This window comes from Microtus ochrogaster, chromosome 5 (genome assembly GCF_000317375.1).
Source record: "Microtus ochrogaster isolate Prairie Vole_2 chromosome 5, MicOch1.0, whole genome shotgun sequence".
Taxonomy (NCBI): domain Eukaryota; kingdom Metazoa; phylum Chordata; class Mammalia; order Rodentia; family Cricetidae; genus Microtus; species Microtus ochrogaster.
In genome coordinates, this window is record NC_022012.1 from 62717572 (window position 1) to 62724093 (window position 6522).

Sequence of the window (6522 nt, forward strand, 5' to 3'; positions counted from 1 at the left end):
CTTTTGTTTGTTTCTTTGCTATGAATTATTCTTATTCAGCCCAGGGTTCATTCAAGGGTCCAGGCCAGGAAATTGTGCTCCCCGCATTAAGGATGGGTCTTTCTACCTTAATTAATTAATTCTTCAGCTGAAGGATACTCTAGTGTCTCTTTTATGGCTGGCAAACAAGGGGAAAATATATCCAGTGTCAAGAAAAAAAACACAATCAAAGCATAGCAGTCTCTGCTTGCTGAATAGCCAGCCTATGGTTGCCAAAATAGTACAGACAAGGCAGCATGAACAGGTACTCACAGTGTTTTTATGGGTGTCAAACATGAGCAATGCATTATAAACTCAGAATGGCAGATGGTAAGCATCACTTTTCAAAAGACCATGATTCAGTAGGTGCACAAAGATTATGCTATTCACATGGAAAACAATAATGGGGATATTTTCTCCATTTGACTTTTGTCCTTAGATTATACTGTATTAAAATGTCCCAGCCCTTGGAAGACAGGTGGGAGGATTCAAGTCTAGCCAGAGCTACAAGGCAAAAAAAAAAACAAAAAAACAAAAAACAAAAAAAAACAGGTGAGACTGACACTAACTGAGTAGTCCATTAGTTTGTTGAATTGGTGACTTACCTTAACACACAGACAGAAAAGATGGGAACCCATGGTCTGGGCTTTTTGATGGAAAAGCCATAGCAGTTGCATAAACTCAACATGTTTATTATATACAGCTGATCAAGAAGACAGGATTCTCTTATATAGATAAACAAGGAATTGAGGCAGGGTTATTATAAACAACAAAACAGGGAGGCATGTTTAGCTAATCTCAGTAGGGGTAGTTTCTGTCTGGGAGCTGTCTTATATACATAGCATAGGCTGTACATATCCTAGGCGAAGAAAGCTACTATGGACATTTTCTACACACAGCATCAACGTTCACACTTGGACTGGAGGAAGGCTTCCCATTTCTATGAGCTTCACTCAGTGAAAGCTTGGTCACTTCCATTGGATGGAGGCACTAAGGTCCTTGACATGGCTGTGTCCATGTCAACAACAACACTCAGGACTTCACTTGCTCCCTACAAGCTACCCCAAGAAGAGAATGCTTTAGTTCAGAAGAAAGAGTTACACAACATGACTGCGCATCAACTTGGGCCCCTTTAAACAATTTCTTTTGTCACTGTTTCCATGCATGTAATCTTCCTGTTGCAAAATAACAATGTCTGCAAGTAGAATTGGCCACAAATACGATTTTATTCAACCAGGAAAATATGTCTCAGATTAGAAGATACTTGACTGACAACATCTGATTTTTTTTTCTCCTGTCTACTTAGAAATTTAGGCTTTGTTGTGAGTTTCCATTTTGATTGCTTATTTCCTACAATTTTCTTGAAGAAGCATCCTAAATATTAGATGTTGAATTAATGCTTGAGCATTTCCAGGATTTGAGCTGTGCCTCTTCTGATGGCATCAAGAAATATGTAAAAGATGAATTACGGAGGGGGAAAATGTATGTACAAAAATACATTGTATGAAAATTTTTAATCAAAAAATTATAAAGCCTCTCCCTTAGTAGCTGCAGCACTCAAGAAGCTGGTCCTGCTCTTCTCTTGGGCCAGCACAGTAGAGCTGACCCTGTTGACCGAGGTGCCAGTGAGCTGGTCCTGAGGGTGTGAGAGTCGCCACACTGCCCTGGTCTACCAGGTGGTGGTGAGGGCAAGGGAAAGATGCTCCTCTTTGCCCCTGCCACCTAGTGGGTGAGGGAGCTGACCATCCCCCTTACAAGCTGCAGCACTCTGGAAAGTGGATCCTGCCTCTTGCTCGGGCAGCACAGAGGAGCTAACCCTACCGAGAGGGTTGAGGGTGAAACGGTCCTGAAAATGTGAGCATGGGAGATCTGGTACTGGACCTCATCTGCCATATGGTAGTGTGACAGGGGGAGAATCCCCTCCCCGCTTGGGCCTTTGCTACCTGTGGCAGGTGGGAGAGCTGGGTGGGCCTGCCCCTCTTCAGCTACAATAATTGGGAATGTGTTCTCTACACCTCACCTAAGCAACAGTAGAACTGGCCCTGATGGTGTAGGCTTGGAGAGCCTCACCCTGAGGGCATGAAAGCAGGAGACAGGGCTCCACCCCTTGCTCATTGCTGCCAGGGGTGAACTAGCCAGGGCAACGCTGGAGAGCGCACCCAGATGGTGAGGACAGGGGAGAGCTGGTGGACTGATCAACCCTGCAAATACCCAGGCACAGAACCAGGATTATGAGTTGGCCCATCCAATATCCACCCAATCTGTGATCTGCTGGAGCACCTGAAGGGGCCATTTCTGCAGACCCAAAGCTGCAGGATCTCTATGACACAGGGCAACAACAGGATATCCAAGAGAAGTTCCAGTGAGGGCCCAGCACTGATAATGTAGCACAAACCAGAGGCCTCAAACCCGAACAATGACTCTGCAATAAACACTTGCAAGTAAAGTTATGTGGATAGAAGAATTTGCTATGTGACCCACTATCTCATGCTACATCTTCCATGACAATTCTCCTTTTCTGTTTTCTTTTTTTTCCTCTTAAATTTTATTTTATTTTGAGGAAGAGGGTGCAAGGACAGAGGGTGGATATAAAGGGACAAGGAATAAATGGGATCAAGAAGCATGATGCGAAAGACACAAAGAATAAATAGAAAGAAAGTTTAAATAAGTAAATACACATGTTTTTTTTTTTTTAAAAAAAGGTTAAAAAAAAGAACTTTTCAGGCCTTGCTCCCTTCCTACTTTACAATGCTATTGTATCTCATTTTTTTTCTAAATAACAAAACTACTCTCTTGGTTTTTAAAAGTATGTATTGACAAATTCTCTCAAAATAAATAAATATAAATGAAGTATTTAAGTTAGTATTTATTTAATCATTGAAATAAACATAGTAAAAAAGCAAACAAAACAAATCAAGACAAAAAGCCAGTTACCTGGCTGAAGGTGAGAAAGCCACAGGAGGGGCCAAGTCAGAGCCCAGATGAGCAGCAGTAGGCAAAGCCCCTCCCTCGCTCCGAGACCGAAGGGATGAGGACATGAGTTTGAACTGGAACCCAGCAGCTAGAATTAGTCCTGCAGTAGCTCTGAGTGGACCTGGTCTGCTGGTGAGAGACAGAGCTATTAATAAAAATGAGGCTGCCAAATTTGCCACAGTCATCTAAAGGTGTGGACCCCAGACTCCTCCCTCTCTATTGCTTCCCAAGCTCTCATCAGAATCTCTGTTTGGCTAATCCTTTTAGAAGGTAAGTGATGATATTTATGAAAGAGAGTGAGGTATCAGGATCGATATTTATACTTTAGCAAATACAGAGGAAAATAGGTGAAGTAAGAAACAAGCCTGGAAACACAGAAAACCAAATTTAAACTTTGGTTTATTCTGTGTAGACGTGGGAATAATTTATTTGTAAACTCAGTCTCTTTATTAATACATCTGTATTACATAATGTAATACCAACTGCTATACATCTGTTCCTGTTTAATTGAGGGACTATATTATAATATGATCTGCATATAGAAAGGCTTTTATATCACTTTTTTTCCATGATTTGTAGACACTCACCTTCTATCATCATCTGTCTGAAAGTCTGTGTTGATCTGAGTAGGAGACATTTCTTTTTCTTTGGATGGAAGTTAATTCCATTTTCAAAGACAATAAATGGAGGTAAAGACAGTGGGACTTTGTAAACTACAGCTTTATGAAATATTTCAAGAGACATAAAGCATAAATCCATGAGGTGCCATGGTATCAGAAAAAAAAAGACTTCTGAAGAGCACACAGACATTCTGTCTCCTGAAAAGTCAATGTAAGAAGAAAAATTCAACCCCCACTGTCAAGAAGGGGTTATTAAAGGAGAATAAAAAGCTTCTCTGGTTCTCCTGTGGATATTTTTATGCCTCATTTTGATATGCTCTCTGATACATATGATTAAAACTCATTATCGTTGAATCAAAGGGAATGGAATTTTACTCCATAGCCACCACCAGTAAGAGCCCCATTATGTAGACAAAGAATGGTAGTAATTCTTCTGTCTACGAAGTGCTGGCTACAGCTTCAGGATTCCTATAAGGCAGGCAGTTTCATTCTTTGCTTCCCAAGATAGTTTCCATGGACTCTTTCATCTGAGACTCTACAAGAAAACTTGTACAGTGAATTTAAAGAAAATCTTATGTTATAATCTCGACTGGAAAAATTCATTGTGTAGCTGCTGAGGGAGCCCACAGCAAAGTGTAGCATAGACCCACTGTGCTTCTGTTCTCATTGACTTCAATCACGTATCTTTCTGGGGTTACAGAGTTACACCATTGTCTTATGAATGACCTCACGAACTTCCCCCCTAAAAAGCTTTAGTAAATTATACACTGCTCAGTTGATATTTATGATATGCCTCCAAAAAAATATCTTAGCTACTGTGCAAGTTACTAGTCCTGAAGGAAGTGACTGCCAAAAGAAACACTTCCTGTCTGCATTAAGTCACCAATTATTCTTTTGGAAAACAGATTTAGGGAGACACTGGCCACTTTTAAATGTGAAATTGTGCATAGTGCTTAGAAAGCTACTTGATACTGGAACTTCTGTGATTTAGCATAGCAGGGCATAGGTATCTCACTGTACAAATCAGTTTTGATGTCTCCACCAGAATGCAGCCCTGGGTTGAAAGATTTGTTTTTTGTATTTTTTTTTTTGTTTTTGGTAATACACTGGCTAGTACATAAGATTTTTCTGTATATGTGTCAGTATATAAAGTATACTTTTTTGCTAAGCCCCAGGACTTTATATGAAGAAATTACTTCAACTCTTTAGTCAACGGTCAACATAGGCATTCCCAGCAATGAATTTGCAACTTGCCAGGTCATTTGATTGGTCATCATGAATGGATGTTGCAGCAGTACCTCCATGAGTAGCAACTGCCAAAGTCCCAATACCCTTAGTTTAAACAAGAAATTAGAATTTACAAGGAAACTTTTTGCAGGTGATGGTTTTAGTGGAATATGAATACTTGTCTCCAGACCCATTAAGTTGGACACATTCCATGAGTATGACATTTTGTGTGTCAACCATATTTGTTTCTGTATCATTATGTTAGTCTTCAGTGTTTTATTTTACTTCAGCTTTTTTTTTTTTTATCTCTGAGGTGAATTAGTAAGTTGTTTGAGTTCTTGATTTACTGTAACTACTTGTCCTACTTAGGGTTTCTATTGCTAGGCTGACCAAACCAACTTTGGGAGGAAAACTTTAATTTAGCTAACACTTCCAAATCATAGGTGATCATTGAAAGGAGTCAGGACAGGGACTCAAACAGAGAAGGAACCTGGATGCAGGAGCTGACACAGGGGACATAGAGTGGTGCCTGTTACTACCTTGTTCATTACAGGTACTTAGCCTGCTTTCTTATAGAACCCAAGACCACCAGCCCAACAGTGTGCCCATCCACAGTAGACTGATTGCTCTCATGTCACCTGCCAACTAAGAAAATACTCTACTGGCTTGCCTGCTGTGCTGTCTTAATGGAGACATTTTCTCAATCAAGATTCCCTCCTCAGAAGACTATAGCTTATGACAAGTTGACATCAAATTAGCCAGCACACTACTCATAGCTATAAACTTTTTAGAACACCTTTTTAGTATTCTAAAAATCCCTGTAAGTTGCATTTCCATTTGAATTTGATTTCGGTATTTAAAAACTTCTTGCTTGAGTTCTTCAGTGACCCCGCAGTCATTCTAGAATTTATTACTGACAACACTCTCTTATAAAGAACTGGAAGACACAGCTTTTCTTTTAAGCAAACTAGCTTCCCACAGAGACAAAGAAAATGGAAATTAAAAAGTCAGATGAGATGTAAATGATTTTATGTTTTAGATTGTTTCATATTCTTCCCCATGTAATAATTGTCCTGAAGGTACCTTGTATCTTAGCATATTAATTCTCAGGTTCCCCCTCCCCCCAGGAAGGGATATTTGACTGAAGGAAGTTTTATTTTTATAATCGTAACGACTGTAGATAATTGCCAATTGCAATCTGCAGCATTTCATCAACTCTAATTTATGCTTTTGTTTATGAGCCACCTTTCTGCTGAAGTGAATATTAGTTTAGAATGGCTGTATCTCCATGATCACTTAAGGCCAAGTTCTGTTGATTGCTACTCACTGCATTTTGCTGACTGGTGTGCTTATGGAAGTGCTGGAAAGGGTTATGGGATGGTGAAGACAATGGCTCAGTGAGGTAGTAGCCTTTGCCCTGATTTAGCAATGTTGGATGGCACCTGTAAGATAAACAGCAAGACTGAAATTACCCCCCTGTGTATTAAATTCCGAGGAAAAACCGCTGTAGGCATTTTAGAAAAATGACTAACATTTGTAGCTATATTTGATCTATTGTTGAAATAAGAGCGGCAGGGCTGCGTCCCCCTGCGTCCCCAGCACCCTGCCGCCCACATGGCTAGCTTAGCTTATGCCCCGAAATAATTACACGGAAACTGTATTCTTTTAATCACTGCCTGACCCA